Raw genomic sequence first — 22,003 nt, forward strand, 5'->3', positions numbered from 1 at the left:
GATCAGTTTTGTTTGACATTTTAATAAATTACTTGAGTAAAGATATGGATGATACCCTTATCAAATTTGCAGAGTGCCCAAAGCTAAGAAAGGGCATCTACTATTGGATGAGAGACTCAGGATCAAGAATGAACGTGGCAGATTAGAGCACTGAGTTGAATATACTAAGAAAAAAAATTAATTGCAATGAATGTAGAGTCTTAAATGGAGGTTCAAGAATTCAACCTTAGTTTGTGTGAAAAAGCATGTGGGGGTTTTAGTAATTGAATGTAATTCAATTACTGTACATGTAATTGAAAGCTCAGTTTGAATCTCACTTACTCTGAGCGCTCAAGAAATCTTGGGCTACAGTATGAAAAGAATGCTATTTGTTAAATCCCCCTCTGATACTTACTAACTGTGTGACTTTGGCCAAGTTAGTTAACCTCTTGGAACCTCATTTCTTCCCCATAAGACAAGGATAACAATATCTTTCTTACAGAGTTGTGTGAAGCTCAGATACAATAGAAGTGCTTTGTACACCTAAAGGGGAAAATATATATAAATTTATTTATAAAATTTAAAATTTTAAAATTCTAAATTTATATATATATTAAAGTAATTTATTAAAATGTCATAGCTGATCATAGAGCTCTGTGACATTCCACTGGATACCTTTGGTCAAATCAACATATATGTAATATACGACATGTGCATATCGACACGTGCATGCAATGCACATGTCCATCTTGACATATGCTAATACATGCGTGTATGGTACATGAATGTGTGTGCATATATACAGACACACATATACTACAGCTATTTAAAAAATTTTCTTTTTACCAGACCTGTGATTTTCACAAGTGTTTGGTTCTTGTGAGGAGCTTTTACCATTTCAGATCAAGGAATATCACTGACGATCATCATGCAATCGGCTATTGTGTTAATTGAATTAGAAAAGGTTTACTGTCCTTGATACATCTATTTTTGCCTGTATGTACATCTACACAGAAAATTTGAAAGAGGAGGTAATGGGTGTGTGTGTATTGGTGAGAGGTCTTTGTGATATTGCAGGAAGGACACGAAGTTGGGCACCCAGATAACTGGGTTCAGTTCCTGACCCTGTAGGTAAATTTAGTGACCTTAGACAAGTCACTTCCTTTGTTAATGCCTCTGTTTCTTTATCTGAACTAAAATAAGGTAGTTGTATTAAACAGATTTAAAGTTCTCTGCCAGTTCTAGCAATCAGTCAATCAATATCCATTTACTAAGTACCTACTGTGTTCCAGGTTCTATGATAAGCATTCTCTGTTCTATTTTATGAAGACCTACACAGCTCTGGCATTCTATGTTCTCTTTAGTGCCTCCTAATCTTGACATTCTGTGTCCTATATTCTAGGACATAGAACAATTCTAAAGTTCTTTCTAACCATGACATTCTGTGTCCCTTTCTAGGTCTAACACACTGTATTCTATGTATATTCTAAAGTTCCTCCTAACTTTGACACTGTATTTTTAGGTCCCTTCTAGCTGACATGTTCTAAGTTCTGTATTTGAAAGTTCTTTCTAGCTTTGCCATTCTAGAATTTTCCCTTCTAGAAAGAACAGAGCCACAGGGTAAAAACCTATTGTTTCCATTTCTTTACCTGGATTTCAGAGGCCTTTGGCTCCAGTCTCTGCTTTCAGTTGTAGCTCTGGAATGAGCCTCAGGACCCATCCACAGTGTCTGGTAAATAGTCTTTGCTTAATAAATTTTTATTGGTTGATTGATTAATTCAGTCCTGCTCCATTCCTTTAGTGATGGGCTTGGGAGGAAGCTAAGGACCAAAGAAAGTCAGTAACTTGGCTAAACATGGTCATAACACAGATTAGTGACCAGATTCAGGGCTGTCCCTGGACCCTCCTGATTTTTACCAAATTATTGTTCTTTCTTCTATCCCATAGCTGGCTCTTTGATTCCCACAAGGTTCTAGGCCTGTAACCTAAGGAAGCATTTCTCCTCTTATAACAGCCTCACTACATCTTGATTTCCAAGCCCAAGAGCCATGGAGCCCTCAAAAACCTCATTTCCACAGTGGCTTAGCAAGCAATGACCCCTCCCCACCCCCAACACACACAAAGAGCTTTATTGAAATTGATAGTTCTTCTCCCCCAGGGTGGGCATCCCTGCTGTTATAGTGCCAAGAAAGTCCCCCAGTCACACTGCCTGATTTTTTATTTCTCTCTTGGTGACCTAGTCTGCGCCTGGGTGCAACATGGGAATGAGAAACACTAATGTGCTGTTCATTCATTAGAAGTGAGTAGGTAGAAATGTGGCAGTTGGTTTTAGCTTGGAGGTGTTGCTGTTAAACAGGAATTTTTGTTTGGTTGGGTCCAACTCTTTGGGGCCCTATTTGGGATTTTCTTGGCAAAGACACTGGAGTGGTTTGATATTTCCTTCTCCAATTCATTTGACAGATAAGGAAACTGAGACAAATGGGGTGAAGTGATTTGCCAAGGATCACACAGCCAATAAGTGTCTGAGGTCAAATTTGGACTCAGGTCTTCCTGACCCAAGGCTTGACCCTCTATCCACTGCCTCACCTTGCTGCCCAGGGAGAGGGAGACCTTGAACCTAACTGACCTTATCCTGCAGGGCCAACTTTGAGTATGCTACTCATCCTCTTTGGGCTCCAATTTCCTTATCTTTAAAATTAAGAGGTTGTACTCCCTTTGTCTGCTTTGACACTGCCACATTCCTAATGTAGGCCCTCATCCCATTGTGCCTCGATTAGCCTTGTAGTGGGTCTGCCTGCCTCAGTTCTCCCAAACCCATTCCAATATACTGCCAAAGTGATCCTCCTTATAGTACTGGTCTTACTGTGTCTCTCCTACTCAGTAAACTCCAGTGGCTCCCTATTACCTTCAGGATCAAATATAAAATCTTCCTCTCTCACCTGACTCTGTGCTTTTGTAATGGCTGCCCTCATGCCTGGAGCTCTCCTTCCTCAGGTGCATTTACTGTCTGCCCAGTTTACATGGCATCTTCTGCTGCAGGCCTTTCCCAGTCCACCCCCCTTCCTTCCCCTTCTCTCCCCTCCCTACTGCCCCCAGCTAGTAGCTTTCTTCTAAGATAATCACCAATTTATATTGTATGTATATTGTGTGCACACAGTTGCTGAGATTTTGTCTCTTCCCTCTGACAGTGAACTCCTTGAGGGAAGGGACCATGTTTTTACCTTCCTTTTTATCCCCAGTGCTTGGCACAGTGCCTGGCATATAGTAAATTCTTAATAAATGCTTGTTGCAGGGGCGGCCAGGTAGCACAGCGAGTAAGAGCACTGGCTCCAGTGTCGGGATGACCTGGAGATCGAATCCCGGGCTCAGACACTTAGCACCCACCCAGAAACACCTGGCCGTGTAACCTTGAGCAAGTTACTTAACCCCAATTGCTTAGGGGCGGCCAGGTGGCTCAGAGAGTAAGAGCACTGGCTCCAGTGTTGAGAAGACCTGGGGATCGAATCCTGGGCTCAGATACTCAGCACCATGCCCAGAAATAACTGGCCGTGTAACCTTGAGCAAGTTACTTAACCCCGGTTGCTTAAAAAATAAAATAAAATAAAATGCTTGTTGCCTGACTAGCTATCTCCTGAGGCCTCTCCTAGCTCTAGCCCTCTTATGTACAGACAATGTGGTCTTCTGGTCCATATAATTTAATGGGCATTTAGGGCTTTCCAAGGAGCTGTGATTTCCTCAAAGCGGATTCTCTTCTCTCACTGATGGATGCAGCTCACGGTCCTCTAGAGCTTGGCAGATAATCCCGGGGAGCTGCTGTGGCCAAAAGCTCTGCACTTTTGTGATTGGTCTGGTAGCCGTGAGCTGCTCCTAACTCACATAGGCCGTTCCTTGGTGAACAGAATTTAAACCCAGGTTCTCTGACTCAAGTTGATACTCTTTCCACTCTACCTGGATGCTCTTAACTCAATGTCTTCATTTTTTAGATAAGGAAACTGTGACCCAAGATGTGAAGTGATTTACCCAAGTTCACACGATGATGAGGGGAAGTGGCTAGATTTGAACCCAAGTCACAGCGCTCTTGCCAAAACGCCTCTGTCCTCTGCCCACACTGGGGGCATTATAATGACCAAGGCATCACTAGGTCAAAGTCTTCGAGCTGAAAGAGACCTAAGCTATCACTCATCACTGGTTTTATCCATGTGGAACTGAGGACCAGAGAGAGGCTGAGTTCACACAGCTCCTTAAAGGCAGAGCTGTCCTTGGAATCAGGAACTCCTGCCTCCTTTCCTAGCTTATGGTTCTTTTCACATGCCGTGCTCTGCCGTGTCCCCAGGTATTTGGGGGGATGCTGAGAAACCTCAGATCTCCAGATGAAAGCAGCTGAATCTTTTCCTAGGCACCCCCAGAAGGACTATTCCCAAATACCTGATCAGTCCAGATGTTACAGTGAGTGATCGGTGTGAGGGTCCTCTTTCCTTAGGACTGTGAAGTAGGGGTTTTGGATTCCTGGCAACTTTTCCTTTGTTTTTCATCTAGTTCTTTGAAAAATGGAAAACTTCTGAGCTGTCTCAAGCTGAGTAAGAGGCACTGGGTTTGAAGGATTAATCTTGGCATATGAATTTTAAAGACCTTATAAGCTATGTTGTAGAAACCTATCAAAATGCTAATGCTTCTGCTGTCTTACCTCCAGCGGATCTTTTTTCCTGGAATTAGAAATATATGTAGGTGGGGGCAGACATGGGAGAATTATAGCCAATGGAGGGGTACTCCTCTACAAGGCGGATTTTAGAGTCCAGATTAGGAGCCTTGGAAATTAAGTTTATTTTGTGCACCAAACACGGTCATAAATGCTCAGAATACAAAGAGAAAAAGGAAACATTTCCCTGCCCTCAACGAGATTCTACTCTATCAAAGGGAATATATCATGTGCATGGATGAATAGATACAAGTTTATACCAAGTTATACAAAGTTATTTTGAGAGAGAAGAATGACGGGAGGGATCAGAAACACTCTGGACAGCAGGTACCTGGGCTAGGTATTAAGGGAAACCAGGAGAGCTTTGGAGAACTTGGGAAAAAGCAGTGAGCTAATTGGAGCCTTCTGACTCCTTGGAGAAACTGGTACTTTGATAAGGCTCTGTCTCGGATTTTCCTGCGAAGGGCTTTCGTACTAGCTTCAGGGTGGTCTTTTTGAAAGCAGTTCCATTTGCCATCACATGGCTTTTTAATAAAGTTACCCCTGAAGGCATAAATATCCTGTGTACACATTTTGCTTTTTTCCCAGTCTTGTCCACTTCCAGTGTTGCATTCCCTGAAAGGCTTTGTCACAGCATCCAGAAAGAACGCCGAGGAACCAACATCCCTCTCTCCGGCCTTTGCCAGAACCAAATTGTTCATCTTTGCTGAATTATAACCTAATCGTATCATGAACAATCAACAAGCATTTATTAAACACCTCCAGTGTACCAGGTGCTGTGACTACAACAACCCCAGCACTCCAGGAGTAAAGCTAGAGGAGACAAGATGAAAAACACAAAATATATTCCAAGTAACTTTGTGGGGGTGGGGATCCCCACAGCTGCAGGGGATCAGGAAAAGAACCATGTAAAAGGCACATGTTGAGCTTGAAGGTAGCTAAGGATCCCTGAAGATGCAAGTAAGGGGGAGGTTGTGCATTGCAGAGATGAGGAGACTGTCTGTGCGGAGGAGATGGGATGTTTTGTAGAAAGACCCACAAGACCAAGTTTGACTGGCATGGAGCCTGCATGGCTAGTAGTGTGTAAGGAGCCTGGACAGCTAGGCTGAAGGCAGACTGGGAAAGGCTCTAAATGCCAAACAGAGGAATTGATATTTTATGCAAGAGGCAAGAAGGGAGTCACTGAAGCTTTCCTGAGTCGAGGTCGGAGTGACACGGTCATACCTGTGGTTTTGGGGAAAATGACTTTGGCAACCATGAGGGGGCTGAATTGGAGGGGGGAGAGACTGGAGGCGGGGAGAGCAATTAGGAGACTGGGGAGATAATCCAGGTCAGAGATAACTTCCCTATTATGTGGATGTCCCAGGCACTCTCTCCCCACCACCCTTCCCTCTGCCTCCATGGCCAATCTATCACTAAGTTCTACTGTTTTTACCCTTGTAATCTCCCCCTCAGCCATGCCCCCTTCTCTCCTCTGACATTGCCAGCACCCTGGTTCTGGCTCTCATCCCCTCACATCTGGATTGTTGTAGTAGTCTGCCAGGGTTTGCCTGCCTCAAGTCTCTCCCCCTTTCAGTCCATTCCCCACTCAGCTCTCAGTCATTTTCCCCAAACCCCAGGTCTGACCATGTCACCCCCTGACTCAGGAATGCTTCAGTGGTTCCCTTCTTTCCTCTAGGACAAAGCACAAGTCTGATCATGTAACTCCCATCCCTGCTCAATAAACTCCAGTGACTCCCTACAACCTCAATGATGAAGTTCAAAGTCTTGCTTGGCATTTGAAGCCTTTCACAACCTGGCAGTCTTTGTATACTTTACTCGCCTCCATGTACTCAGATCCAGTGACACTGGCCTCCTCTACTGGCTGTTCCTTGGTCAAGACATTCTATCTTCTGACTCTGGACATTTTCACAGGATGTTACCCATTCCTTGAACCCTCTCTTCCCTCATCCCCTTTTCCTAGCTTCCCTGGGTTCCTTTAAGTCTCAACTGAACTCTTACCTTCTCCAAGCAGCCTTTCCTGATCCCCCTTAATGCTAGTACCTTCCCACTATTGATTTTCTCCCCCGCCCCCATAGACTGTGAGCTCCTCAAGGGCAGGGACTCTTCTTTTCTTTTTACCTCTTTTTGTATCTCTAGTACCTAGCACAAAGTAGGCACATTGTAGGGGTCCAGGTCACACAGGTAGTAAGTGTCTGAGGCAAGACTTGAACCCAGGCCTTCCTGACTCCATGCTTTATCCCCTGTGCCATCCTTTCATCATTAGCCTTTTGGAATTGTCTTGGATCATCCAGGGTGTTATGTAAGGCTTAAACTGAACTTTACTGGCCAAATTCTATGCAGGTGGAAAAAATCACAGTTGATCATCCTTACAATATTACAGTTATGTATAATGTTCTCCTGGTTTTACTTACTTCACTATGCATCAGTTCATATAAATCATCTCAGGTTTTTCTGAGAGCATACTGCTCATTATTTCTTATGGCACAATGGTATTCCATCACAATCATATACCACAACTTGTTCAGTCATTTTCCAATTGATGGGCATACACAATTAACTTAATTAGCATCTATTCTACAGTTTGGTTTTGTACTTGCACGTGCATGCCCAAATTTTGTCTTTTCAATTACATTGTAAGCCCCTTGAGGACAAATACCACGTGGGCTCTATTTATTTGTCTCCCTTGTCTAATTCCTAACACCTCCCAGACATTCTCTTTGCAATGGCTAGAAGGCATAGCCCTGTCTCAATTAAAGGACGGGCAGAGAGACAGTGCTGAGGAGGAAGGAGGACAAGAGTCACCGCGTTGGGAGGTTTACAAAGAGCATTGCGTGTATTATCACAACTCATTTCCTCGCCTGTAGTAAGTGCAGAGATTCATGACGTGAACCCCGGTCCTCAGCCTCGGAATCCAGCATGCTTTCTGTTGTATTATCCTGCTGGAAGTTGACTGATCGACATTCCTTCTCTTTGGGTTCCCATGACCTGGGAGTGAGGGAAATTATTTCTCTGTTTTGGAGAGAAAGTAAATGAAGGAATATGTCAAATGCTTGTCGAGGAGTGTGGTGTCTTCTGTAAGGACAATCTCTTGTAGTGTGGTTTGGCCCTTTTCTCTGTAAGTGGCAGGGGGTGAGAGAAACCAAACAACATGAGAAATTGAGTTTGTCTTGGCCTCGTCACACATACTTTGCTGAATTCATCAGTGATATGGACAACCTTCAAATTGACTGAATGTTTAGAGAGCTTTTTCTTCTTGGAGAAGGAGCAAGGGGCATCCACCTTCTATTAGGGGAGTGTGTGAATACCACTCAAAGCCCCAGTTATCTTCCTTCATTAGCCCTCCCTGCATAGCAGCATGGGACCCAGGCATCATTGCACTTATCTGTAATCATGGGCAATTTCAGGCTTCAACAGGAATCCCGCATGGCCTGGTGGAAAGAGCTGTGCATGCAGGTAGGGTGTTATTTAAGGCTTAAACTGAACTTTACTGGCCAAATTCTGTGCAAGTGGAAAAAGCCAGCTTCTTATAAAACCCCAGGTCAGGCTGACTTCCTTTCTGGATGGAGAGGGGAGGGAAAGTATGACAGAGAAGGCAGGCAGGCAACTCTCTTATCATTCAGCATTGCTCAGAGGACATGGTACCTCCTACGTGTGATCAAACTAGCGTGGGTCCTCGAGGTCATGGACCAAAGCTTGGCCTTCTTTTAGGGACAGAACCTGTGTTTCTGACAGCTAAGATCAAGGCAGATTGGTCAAGGACGATGCTGGGATACCAAGGGTGCTGAGTTGTCCTTAAAGGTTCATAAAAATCTCTTCCCAACTTGAATCTAAGTGGCAAGAGGGCTCAGAGACTATCTAATGAACTCCTCTCCCCTCCCAAACCCCATGTTTTAAAATCCACTCTCCAACAGACCCAGCCACTGAGGATCTTGCTTCTGCCTCAGGAGTACTCACGACCACCTAAGGCAGCTTGCTCTACTCTGGGAGGCTTTCATTGTTCGGAAGTCTCTTCTTCCATCAATCCTGCATCTGTCTCTTTGCAACTGATGTAGTTTCTAGTTTGTGTTCAGTAATTACAGTAACAAACACACAAACGTGTGTATATATATACATACACATATATCATATACATAACTCATATATAAGGTAGCTATATATATATATATATGTATTGCTCAAAGATACATAGATAGAATATATATTGCTATGAAATCTGGATACATGTCCTAATTTAAGCCTCACAATGACCATGTTATCATTGGTATAATACCTTAGTTGTGACTATTCCCGTTTGACAGTTGTAGAGAGGGAGGCTCAGAGAGGATCTGACTCCTGCTTCAAGCCTAAGAACAAATCCTTTTTCCTTCAGTTACCTGAAGACACTTATGATGTGTCCCATGAAGTCTTCCCTTCTCCAGAGTAAATATTCTCAATTTTTTCAACAGGGAGTCATATGGTGTCATAATCTTAAGACTTTCTGCCATTATAGACCTCCTTGCCATTGACTCTGTCCAGCTTATCAATATCCTTCCCAAGCTATGACTGGACATGCCAGTCTGAACAGGGCAGACAGAACATAGAGGGACCATCAACTTTCCAGTCCTGGACATGAGCTCTCTCGGTGAGCTTTCAAAATTGACATTAATTTTATTGGCTGCCAGTTAAAACAGTTTAGTTGCATACAATTTACAGACCAACTTCCATCTAGTTGGTGGCACCCTCCCCCCCCCCCCGCCATCTTGAATTTGTGAGTTGATTTTTTGGATCCAAGGGTAAGACTTTACATTTCTCCCCATTAAATGTTCTCTTATTGGATTCAGCCCAGTGTCCTAATCTGTCAGTATCTATTTGGCCCTTGACTCTATTCCCCAGTGTATTAACAATCTCTCCTGACTTTGGGTCATTTGTAGATTTGAGGAAAACTTTCCCCACAATCCAACCCTGCGAGGTGGATATTGCGAGTATGTACGATTAACCTCATTACATATGAGGGAACTGAGGCCTAAAGAGAGTAGATGACTTGTCCATTGTTTCAAAGCTACTTTGGATGCAGGATTTGAACCCAGGTCCAGCACTCTCTTCACTGTGCCACCTTGATGCCCGTAAGACTATTAAGTATTAATATGCTCCCCAAAAGTCAAATGTGCCTTCCCAACATTATACTATCTCTCCATTAAAATAATTGTAATGGATAAATTACTTGGTTTTCCTTTTTAGTACCTTGATACTTTCTCCCTTCTCCTAGCCTCCCCACATACCCTGTCCTGGTGACGTAGGGCCAGCCTCTGCAGGCTTCCTCTCCAGGAGAACCTTGTCCATGGCGTCTCCCTGCTTGAGGGGGAGGTGGCTAGGTGCCCTCTGCCCAGATCTCCCATTTCCACCACTCACTGACCGGGCACCACCACACACCAATTACACATTAAAAGCACAAAAGTTAAAATAAATCAAAACATTTCCGAGGAAATCACATCTCCCTGGCGAAGACTCTTCCGTGACCCTGGGAGGCATAATTACCAGGCTGATCAGAGAGCAGTGGATTTCCAGACTTGTTATGGTAACAGAGTTCAGTAGAGGGCTGATTGACAGCAGGCCTGTGGGAAGGCTAATTTCCTCTGTGAGACAAGTGCAGGTGTTGAGATGGAAGGGAAAGCTCCAGAAAGCAAGGCCCCTGGCATTGTTTGAGTTACAGAATGAAGCAGGGACCCTTCCTGGGCTCCTTCCCTCCCCTTGCTTTCCTCCTGCATGAATAATTAAAAAACAAAACACATGAACAAAATGCAAGGTACATCTTTCTTTTTCATTGTGCCCAGTGGGAAGGGCACAATGAGGGGAATAACCCCAAGGATCAGAGAGCCTTGAGAAGGCCTTCCAATTCTGTGCCATCTCCTTAAGGGGTCATCCCAAACCAAGTGCATCAGGCTGAGGACTAGACTCAGAGTGGAGCCACTGAAGGAGATTCTGGGGAAGGCCAGCTGGGGTGGGAAGAGGAAAATGAATCATGAGGCAGAGGAGAGAATCTTTCCCAGGATCTCAGGGTTTGGAGTACTGTCAATCAATCAACAATCATTTTTCTTTTCTTTTATTTTCTCCTTCCTTCCTTCCTTCCTTCCTTCCTTCCTTCCTTCCTTCCTTCCTTTCTCTTTCTTTCTTTCTTTCTTTCTTTCTTTCTTTCTTTCTTTCTTTCTTTCTTTCTTTCTTTCTTTCTTTCTTTCTTTCTTTCTTTCTTTCTTTCTTTCTTTCTTTCTTTCTTTCTTTCTTTCTTCATTCCTTCCTTCCATGCTGCCTAGGTGCCAGGTGGGCTGCTGGGTAGTGCAGTGGATAGAGTGCTGGGCCTGAAGTCTAGATTATTTCAAATCCAGCCTCAGACACTCACTAGCTGTGTGACCCTGTGCAAGTCACTTAACCCTGTTTATCTCAGTTTCCTTATCTGTCAAATGAGCTAGAGAAGGAAATGGCAAAACTACTCCAATATCTTTCATGAAAAGAGTCTGTTGGACATGACTGAAGTAACTCAACAGCAACAGTATCTATATGTCTATCATCGTCTACACCTGTATCTCTATCCCTCCTCTATGGCTAGGTCTCCATCGTGTATACACACACATATCCATGTCTATGTCAATATCTCTATGTCTGTATCTATATCTACATGTCATCCATATCTATATCTGCATCCATCTGCATGTCTATACCTATCTAGCTTGATCTACAGAGATAGACATACATGCCTACATTCAAAATTGTATTCCTTTATGTGTATGTATGTGTAAAATATGTATATGTATAAAGTGTGTGTATATATGTATTTGTTGAATTGAACTGAATTAAATTAGAATTATCTTAGGACATAAAACGTCAGAGATGGAAAGGAGTCTAGGACAAAAACCGGAATGGAACAGAGCATCAGAGCTGTAGGGGACCTTCGGGGTCCTCTAGCATAATCCTCCTCATTTAAACTGAGGTCCCAGAGAAGCGAAGTGATTAGCGCGGGTTCCTACAGTTGCTGTTGGAAGCCAGGCTTCTCTGAATTCCGTCAGTTATCCATTCTCTTTTCACCATGTGTCATTGTCTCTTAGGACCCTAGGATTCCCTGGTAGTGGTGACTCTATTGGGATGGGAACCATGGCTTTGTATCCCCCTGAACTAATGAATATGATTCACTTGTCTCTGCTGTCTCAACAAATTTGCCTCGAAGCCTGGGCCTTTCCTTCAGTTTTACATTTGCTTCTGCCCAAGGGATGTCATGTCTTTCAGAACCAATGACTGCCATTGCTTTTTTATTACATATGGTGCTTGTACCAATCACTGGAGGCTGGCTTCTTAGGGGACCATAGAATGGCTCTTAATAGTTTGCCTGCTTGTCCATGCTGCAGCAACCCAGCCTAGCCCAGCCCACTTGTATTTGGATAGATCTGTGATCTCACTGACGTGGGTCTTCCCTCTGATGGTGAGGAATGCATCCCATCTTTGTCTTCTCAATCTTGCACAGGTCTTTCCACACCCATAGATGGCATAGTCTGAAAACAGCCAGGAACACGATAAAAGGACTTGAAAACATAAAATGTTAGAATAGTTGTGGTCTTACATGTTAGTACTTGAAAGGGACCATAAGAAGTCCCTAAGTTGAACAGGTTCTTAACTCTTTTCTCTATCTAACCCATTCTCTCCAGAGGAGTCCATTTAGGTCATCCCTCTGCCTCTAGGCTAGGTGGTAACTCTTCTCTGAAGCATTTCCATGGGGAGAGAAGCCCCTAAGCAATATCCCTCAGTTCTCCCAGTCAGGAAACCCTTCCCTTGTGCTTACTTAATGTGTCTCTGGCTATCCACCCTCTCCTCCATCTCAATCTTAGCTTTCCTTAATCCTCCCTCCTCCAAAGCCCCAAGGATTTCCAATAGCCCAGACTGAGATTCACATCCTATACGTACTTAATGTATGGGCATCAGCAATATGCCCTTTCCTGTAGAGCTAAGGATGATTCTGACCTAGCTGTCCTTCCCTGTGCAACTCAGATGTGGCTCAATGGGCCTTAGGTCTTGTGTTGTATTCTGGTACTCATAGCTGGTTGGTAATAACTTAATCTCCTCTTGTGTGACAGTGGGGCAGGATCATTCCTCCCAAGACACAAAACAGCTTGCAACCCAAACAGGCAAAGCCTGGGGGGAAGCATCAAAGGAAAATCATGTGGTTCCCGACAAGGCCCCGACAGACCCTGCCTGGAATCAGAGTGGGCTCTTCCCTCAATTCTCCCCCCCACACACACACACACACACTGCCCTAGAATCACTCTAATATATGGCACTCTGGGCCCTGAGGTCTGACGGGCACAGTTGACATTAATGCTCATCATGCATCCTTCCTGGAGCTTATAAAACCTTTTCAGTTCCAAAGACAGAATATATTTCAGGGAGCAGGTAAATCAGACACCTCAGATGAGCCCAGAGGAGGTGGGGGAAAACCTCAGGAGCAAATGAAACATTTGCCCAAGGCAGTAAAGCAAGAACCTAGGGATTGAAAAATTCCTTCCTGTTCCCAGAAGGACTTTATTCTTCATCACATTGACAAATGACATTCAGAGATATTCCCTCGATGATGTCACTGAGCTCAAATTCAACCCTGGGTGGGGATGGTCCTGAGTGGTGGCTTGCGCTGGCCTAGGGTCCTTCTGTCCAGTGTTATAATAGAGATGGGACAGCCAGGTAGAGCACTGGGCCTGGAATCATGAAGACCCCAGTTCAAATCCAGTCTCAGACGCTTGCTAGCTGTGCGGCCCTGGGAAAATCACTTAACCCTGTTGGCCTCAGTTTCCTCATCTGTAAAAGGAGCTGGAGAAGAAAATGGCAAACCCCTCCAGCATCTTTGCCAAGAAAACCCCAGATGGGGTCATGAAGAGTCAGACATGATTGAAGATGACTGAACATACAATATAAAAGAGACAGATGCCTGGGTCTCCAAACCAGGTCCAAGTTTTAAAAGTCTTATGCTTTTCCAGTGAATCCCCCGAACACACATATCTAAACCAGGGTGCTCTTTTTATAGGATTCTGGCTTTAAAAAAGGCCATTCAATCAATGCATGTGGTTTAAGTGCCTACTATATCCCAAGTATAATGATAGGAACTGGGGATTCATATTCAAAAATGAAAAGAGATAGCCTAGTTCATAGAGTTCAAATCCTGCCTCAGAAACATACTAGCCGTGTGACTCTGAGCAAGTCACTTAACCTCTGTGTCTCAGTTTCCTCATCTGTAAAATGAGGATAATAATAGCTCCCACCTCCCAGGGTTGTCCTGAGGATCAAATGAGATAACATCTGTAAGGCATTTAGCACAGTGCCTGGTATACAGTAGGTGCTATATAAATGTTGATCATCATCATCATGGAGCTTATATTCTACCACAGAAGACTAAAAGGGCATATTAAAGTATATGCAGAAGAAATATAAAAAAAAAAGAGTAGTTAACTACATACAGGATAGTTAGGGAGAGGCAGTAGGTGGTGCTTGAGTTGTGTCTTATAGGAAAAAAAAGAATTCTTTAAGGCAAAAGCCAGGAGAGAGGGCATTCCAGACATGAGGCACTGCCATTGCAAAGGTTGGGAGATGGAATGTCATATGTGAAGAATAGAGAAAGGAAAAAACCCACTAGTTTGGTAAATCTGAGTACAGAAGGGAAGATAATATATACTGTGTTGGAAAGATTGATGGGGGCCAGGTTTTGAAGGGCTTTCAAATATAATCTTCAGAAATTATATTTTATCCTTGAGATTTATTATATTTTATCCTTGGGAGTCATTGGTGTTTATTGAGTGTTGGAGTGACACGGTCCTGTTTGTGCTTAAAGCAAACCTCTTTGGTCACTTTGAGAAGCATGAACTGGAATTGTCCATGGATGGGTAGAGAGCCATGAAACAGGGTGCTCATTGCAATGATTGCGACTTGAGAGGATGAGCTAGGAAGATGGTTCCGTGAGAAAGGAGATGATCAAAGACAAGAGATGTAATGGTAGAAATTGTACAGCTGGACACATGCCAGGTAGAGGCATTTTATCCTACAGGCAATAGAGAGTCATTGAAGATGCTTAAATGCTTCCCAGTATGAGGAGGTAGGGATGCTTGTACCCACATGTGATTACGGTTCTATTGAAGTAAATAAGAAATTAATGGGGAAAGGAGTGAAAAATGAACCCCCAACCTAGCCTTCCTATATCTGATAGATTCCCTTGTTGTAAAACTCTTCTCTTTCTGAGTCTCCCTCATTATTTGATAATTTACATTTTTCTTTTTTTGGAACTTAGCTAATATCAAAACACGGGCATTTCATTCTACACAGAGGAATTAATGAGAGGATCGTGATTTTCTGTCATGTACACTTTCTTTTCTTAAGTGTACATTAAATTTTAAACAGTAGTAGCAAAATTTCCCCTTTTGGGTCCTCTTCTGAATATTTTCCCCTGTTTTCTTCTGTATATTTTGAATATTTTGTTGATTTTCTTAGATCTCTACAGCCATTCACTCCATTTGGTGCCCTGCCAAACAGAGGCCTTTGCTTACAAGTTTCCTTTCCATTATCAGATTTTCTTCAGTATTTCAGTACTTCCAGAATCTTTAAAAATTTCATCCCCCCCATGGTACAGTCTATTAGTCAGTCAACAAGCATTCATTAGGCTCTTAATATGTGCCAAGTACTGTGCTAAGTGCTGGGAATACAAATACAAGCAGAAAACAAAGACATCACCTGCCCTCAGGGAGCTTATGCTCTAATAAGGGAAGACACTACAGAGAAGGGAGTCGAAAAGGAGAACTGGGTGACAACACCTGGAATGGTGTAGAGAAATTCCTACAATCTGGAGAAGAATGAGACCTGGCTGGCCTGGCTCAGTGAATAGAGCCCTGGACTTGGAGGCAGGAAGACTCATCTTCCTGAGTTCAAATCCAGTCTCAGACACTTACTAGCTGTGTGACCCTGGGCAAGTCATTTAACCCTGTTTGCCTCAGTTTCCTCATCTGTAAAATGAGATGAAGAAGGAAATGACAAACCACTCCGTTATCCGGAGAGTCAGACACAATGGAAAATGACTGAACAACAATGACAAAGGCCTGGGGCCCCTCCTTAAATGGAAGTTCTGGGACTAGACGTCTGGTCCGAAGGAAAGACCACAGGGGTGGAAAGTCCTTTCACTGTCTGGAGGGAGCTTCCAGGATGAAGAGTTTTCTGCATGGCTGTTGCTGTTGCTGTGTGCTCTTCATTCTTGAAAAGGCCCATGACATCAGGGAGGTGATGCCATGACACGCAAATGAATTGGATTTAAGTGAGGCAGGGCTGTGAAAGTCATCAGCCTCACTTTTCTCCTTCAGAACATTCAGAGATGTCTCTGGATGCAGTGGGGGACCTGGGCCTTTTTAAGCTAAGGTCTTTACCAGGTTTCAGTCTGACTGAGGTACCGCCCATTCGGTGATTAAGGCTAGGTAAGAAATGAGGCAGAGAATGGCCTCTCCCTAGTAAAAAAAAATCCATCTGGGAATGGTAGGGAAAATGCTGAGTACAGCCTGGAGGGGCTTGAGAATCATAAGAATGATAACTGACATTTACATAGTGTTTTAAGGTCTCCAAAGCACTTTACAAATTACTCATTTAAAGACAGTCTACTCTCTATAAATAAATAAGTGGCTGGGAAACATGATTCAGTGGAATAAACACTCATTTGGAGTCAGAGGACCTGAGTTCAAATTCTGACAGTGACATGCTGCAAGTTATTTCCTCTCTCCAGGACTCAGTTTCCTTGTCTGTAGAATGAAGGTCTAGATAACCTCTAAGGTCCCATATTTCTAAATCTGTGACCCTCTGATGGATCTTGAGGGTTTCTATGACCAAACAGAACTAACCTAGTGGTCAACCTCACTGAACTAAATTGGGTTGGCCCTTAGACAACAGACAAGGAGTTCATCACCAGCTCCATAGCCAAGGCCTTTCCAGCTTGGAAATGTCTGCCATATTTTGTGGTCTACTGACATAGTTTCCAAAAGTCCAGGGTCATACCCCTTGTCCCATAAGACATTAAAAGAGAAGGTAGAGCCTAGAACCCTAGACTTAGAAGTGCAAGAGACTTCAGTGACCACCTAGTCCAATGTAAGAAGAAAGTTGAAATCCTAGGAAGGGAAATGACTGGCCCAGGGTCTCACAGGTACTATTAGAACTAGGATTTGAACTCAGGACCACTGCCTCCAGAATTAGGCTTCTTTAATCCACTGAAGGATTAAAATTGTGTTGGAGCTGACTCTAACCAGCTAGCTTATTGTTAAATTTTCAATGTGTGCATTTACATCTTCTAAATCGGCAATATTTACAAATCAAGACTTGATTTATTGCTTGATTGATTGTCTAGACTTAAGAAAGTGGTGGAGAAAATGTTCATTCACATTGAACTTAAAAGCACATCTTACTTACATTTTTGCCCCCGGAGAGCTGGTTACAAACATTTACCAGTATGCCACTGATTAAATTTCATGCTATCTTCCAACTGTAGGAAAAACTCCAAAGCTAGCCAAGGCATCTTTGTGTGTGAGTGCTGGTTAGATTCTCTAGGCTAAGCACTACAGGGGGATACAAAACAGACGACCCAGTGGGTGCTTGCCCCCATGGAGCTTACACTCTGGTGGGAAGACAAGACTACACAGCCCATGGGACAAGCAATAGACCACAAGCATGTGGTCCCAATCACGAGGCAGACTGCAATTGCTGTCAGAGTTCGGAGAAGGGGCAGATCCCTCCAGATATGGCCCTTTGGCTGTCTCCAGTGGTTTCTGTGTACATTCTCTCTTCAGGAATTGTGTTTCAGCAGAAATCCATTCACAAAGAACGGGATCAGAAACAGTGTTTCAGCTTCCTGGCAGTCTGGATTTCAGTCCTTCTTGGAGGCTGGACTGGCCCTGTCAGACTTGTGTTTACTTTGCTTAAGTCTGTCAACCTGATGGGGAGGTGAAGGAGTGGGGGGCATGGGGAGTGAGAGAGACACACACAGCTTGAGTTTCTGAGCTATGGCCCTGTTGGAGCCTTTGATTGTGGTCTTGAGTCTTTTGTTCATCAACTTTTCACCATTGTACAACTGGGAAGGGGTGATGGAGACCCGCTTTCACTGTTGCCATTGGGTTTATGGACAGGGCAAGGGGAAAGGATCATGGGAACTTAGTGTTTAGAACTGAAAGATCTTCAGGGATCATTCGTTCATTTGACACTCATCCAAGAAATATTTATTAAGTGTTGATTGTTTGGAGTATGGGGTTGAGTAGGAGAGGAGATAAGTTTGCCAAGCAGTATACTATGGACTTGGAATCAGGAAGACCTGGATTTACCATCCACCTCCCACTCTCACCTTTCTGTATCTTAGTTTTCTCATTTGTAAAATGGAGGTGACCTCATTGGGCTATTGTAAGGATCAAGTGAGAAAATGAATGTCAAGCATGCTTATAACATGCTATATAAGAGTCGATTATAATTATTATCATGAGAAGCAGCAAAGCTACCTTCAGAGTCAGAGGATCTGTGTTCAGGTTCTGCCTTGGACACATATTGGTCGTGTGACTGTGGGAACCCCTTGGTGTTCTGGCAAGTCTCTAAGACTGTACATTTTAGATCTCATCCCTGCCCTAATGGAATGTGTGGGGTGGTGGGGGTAGGGGGAAGGGAGATTCTCTGGTGAGGAAATTGAGGCCCAGACCTGCCAAGGGTCACACAGATAGGCGGTATCATGCCCAAGCCTCCTGGGCCAAATTCAATGCTCTTTGAAGTCTCCTGGGTTCACTGCCTCCCCACTTAAGCCCCAGCAGGAATGCTTAATTCTCCTCTAATCTTTATTTTCTTTTGTCCCTCTCTCTGGTCTTCTCTCCCAGCAGAGATTATCTTGGAGCCGGAGATAAGGAAGGGAGCAGGGATCTCAGGAGGAGTCAGGAATCCAGCACTCTAGGAGCAAGGAGGTGTCTGGCGTGGAGTATCCCTGGAGCTGAACAAGGTTAGTTGGAGACACATTCTGGAAACCTTAGTTTATTTGGCCCAGCCTCATTTCTTGCCTGGAGGCCATGAGGGAGAGATGGCAGTCTCAGCTGTGACTTCCCTGTGTTGGGGACACAGGCATCTCTCTGTTGCCTGCCAAATTGAGCTGAGGATTTAATTCACTGGTTCATTGTGGGGATGAAGACAGGATTGGAGAAGGTTCTCTCTTCTGAGAGCTGGACCTCTTGAAGGGCCCTGCCAGAATGTGATTGGTCTGTCTTAGAATCTTCATGAAGATTGATTCCTCTAAAGAGCCTTCACTTTCCAAGGAGCAAAGGCTTGGAGAGGACAATGTTCTATTTTGTTTTGGAGAAACAGCTTGTGTAGTATGGTAAATAGATTGTTGTAATTTGAGTCAGAGTGACCTGGATTCAGATCCTCCCCTTGGCCCTGATAGTGACCTTGGGCAAAGTCCTGAACCTCTCTGAACCTCTTTTTCCTCATATTCAAAATGGGAATAATGATCATCTTTGCAGAAGCTTCCTCAAATGAGAGAATGCTTGGGAAGGACGAAGTGCCGATTTTAAAACGTTCTACAAATAAAGACCACTTGGTATTCCCCCACTGGGGCTTCCATGGAAGGATGGGAGTTGGGTTCACCCCATATGACTTGGGTGACTGAGTAGGCTGCCCCTTCTTCTCCACCTTGGGCACTGAACCCACCACTCCTAGGTTTGGTCTGTGGTCCTGTCCTGGCAGCAAACGGAATCCTTCACTGAGGGGCGATGCTGTAAGTTCTCTAAGCTGGTCTGAATTGGCAGGAGTTTCCCCTGCCCTTGACATCTCAGACTCGGCAAAAAAAAAAATCAGAAATCCACCAGACACATTTTACCAGGGATAAACAGCCTGTATGATAAGTCAATACTCAAAGCAGAGAGACTCAATATAGAGGGACTTGAGGGCACTAATTCCTGGAAGGAATCAGAAAAGGCTGTGTGTAGGAGACAGCAGCCACACAGTACAGTGGATGGAGCACTGGGTCTGGAATCAGAAAGACCTGAGTTCAAATGTGATGTCAGATACCCTAGGCAAGTCACTGTTTGTCTCAGCTTCCTCATCTGCAAAATGGGTCTCATGACTGTTGTCTCATAGAATCATAGGATCCTGTACCTCAGAGGTTAGCCAGTCCAACCTCCTTATTTAGAGATGAGAAAACTTGAGAACCATGGTTTGATGCCTGGAAAGCCCAACCTGGGGAGTGATCGCTGGTGGTTTCCAGTACGTACAGAACTGTCTCCAGCTGTGATTTCCTTCACTCCACTGCCATGTCACCAGCTGCCTTGGCTGTCCTTCCCCCTTCCATTTCTGAAACCATTAACTCTGTTACTGGTTCTTTAAAAACAGAAGTTCTCAACCTTTTAAAAACATTATTTATTTGAGCATTCTTTTCTTTTTAAATTTAGAGTTCCAAATTCTCTCCCTCCCCCACCCACCTAGAAGGGTCTCAGCCTTTTTATGCTTCATGGGCTCCATCAGCACTTGAGGCTACAGAGTCAGCCCCTCTTAGAATAATGTGTTTAAATACTTATAACTAATAATAATGATGACAGCAATACTAATTAAAATATTTACTATTGTTTACCCAGCACTTTAAGGTTCGAAAAGTACTTTACAGATTTTAGCCAATTTTTATACTCAGAACAACTTTGTGGAGGCGCTGCTATTATTAGCTTTATTTTACAGATGAGACACAGAAAGGTTAAGTGAATTGCCCTGAGTCACCCAGCTAGTCTATGTCAGGATTAGAACTCAGGTCCTACTGATTCCAAATCTAATGCTCTAAACACTATAGCACCTAGATGCCTACATAGACTTATGAAGGAAACCAATTACATATTAAAATACAGTTACCAAAATATTAAAAAAAATATCATGGATCCCAGATTAAGAACCCTTGCTTAAAGTCTGGGTCAGTCTTGTTACTCTGTAGTTACAACTTTCCTGTAACTTTTCAAGTGTTGATACTTTCCCTGGATGCCCCTGTTTTATTCATTGTCTCCCCCAAGGGAAAAGATTGTTGTTGATCTTACATTTAAATCTCCAGTGCTTAGTGAACATAATAAGAATGCTTTTTATTCATCTATTTATTCAATCATTCATTTCCTCGCTCATTCATTCATTTACTCACTCATGTATCAATCCATTTTTCCATTCATTTATTCAGAAAGAAGTAGCTTTGCTTAAGTGTCAGAAGTGGGGTTCATACCCACACCAGGTCATTTGACTCCAAAATTTGTGCTCTCCCTAATGGTACCACACTGATGAGGAAAAAAATAAAATGCATTTGTAACCTCAAAGCAACCGACCGAGTGCCCTGCACAGCTGCCAGGTTAATGGGAGCTGTGCTTTGCTGGCCGGTGTCCTCATCTTCCAAGCTCCTGGAGTGTGCCTCCAGGCCCTGGTCAGTGATTTCAGGACCCAGTGTAAGGCTGATGGGAGCACGGGGCTCTCAGCAGGGAGACATGCTGGTAATGTACAGGACACCTGCTGTTTCTCACAATGCCCTCCCAGCCTCAGATAAGGCAGGATGCAGACTGGGGCCAGAGCAGACAGCAGACAGGCAGGCACGTGTGGTGCAGGGGCCTGCTCTATTTCTTCCCCAAGATAACTGTCTGCATCTCCCAGCAAATGCAAAGGTTTCCACTCCTGTAATCACAATCCCCTTTATAGCATTTGACCTCATCCCCTTGGGAAGCAACTGAGGTATCCCTGTGTGGAGATGGCATTGTTTCCCTAATCTGGGAAAGGAGCTGAAGAGAGACCAGGGGCCTACACTTTGCCAATGCATTTGTTCTGGTCTCACCCACCCTGTCCTAGCCGGCGGCTAGCACCTTCCCTCTGAGACTCCCTCCCATATGTATCTCTTGTGGACAACTGTTTTCCTGTTGTCTCCTCCATTCAAATAGAAACTCCCTAAAGGCAGGGGTCATGGTTTTGCCATACACAGTATCCTCAGCATTCAGCCCAGTTCTTGGTACATAGCTTTTTAACTAAATGATTGACTGACTCTGGGACCTCTCTCCAAGAGATCTTTCTCCAGAGTGCCAGACTGGAAGGCAAAGTGTCTTAGAGGAAAAAAAAAATTCTTGAAATGAAGAAAGTCAGAAGGTATAATGGTGCCCAGCTGTTTCTTAAGGAAGGGATTCCTTGGAACTTGCAGAGAAACTGAGTACTCTGTGGTACCCAGAAAGTAGTTTTTGATTACATAAGAAACATGTTGTGATTATTAAGTGGTGTGTATTTCTTCCTTCCTTCCTTCCTTCCTTCCTTCCTTCCTTCCTT

At 43.8% G+C, this 22,003-nt stretch overlaps 1 protein-coding gene across 2 annotated transcripts in view; it reads left to right on the forward strand.

The window, feature by feature from the left end:
- The window catches only part of TSPAN18 (tetraspanin 18), a 292,916-nt gene that overhangs the window by 93,945 nt on the left and 176,968 nt on the right, over positions 1-22,003 (forward strand). The window contains exon 2 of one of the 2 annotated variants that reach the window (XM_069091472.1): positions 18,565-18,680. The gene's annotated coding sequence lies outside the window, so the exon portion shown is untranslated. Of the gene's footprint in view, positions 1-18,561; positions 18,681-22,003 lie in introns of those variants that run through there. The other variant, XM_069091473.1, reaches the window with a different exon arrangement.

The sequence above is a fragment of the Petaurus breviceps genome, unplaced genomic scaffold (genome assembly GCF_028583685.1).
Source record: "Petaurus breviceps papuanus isolate PSGF00001 unplaced genomic scaffold, PetGlider_PUasm1.0 188, whole genome shotgun sequence".
Lineage (NCBI taxonomy): Eukaryota > Metazoa > Chordata > Mammalia > Diprotodontia > Petauridae > Petaurus > Petaurus breviceps.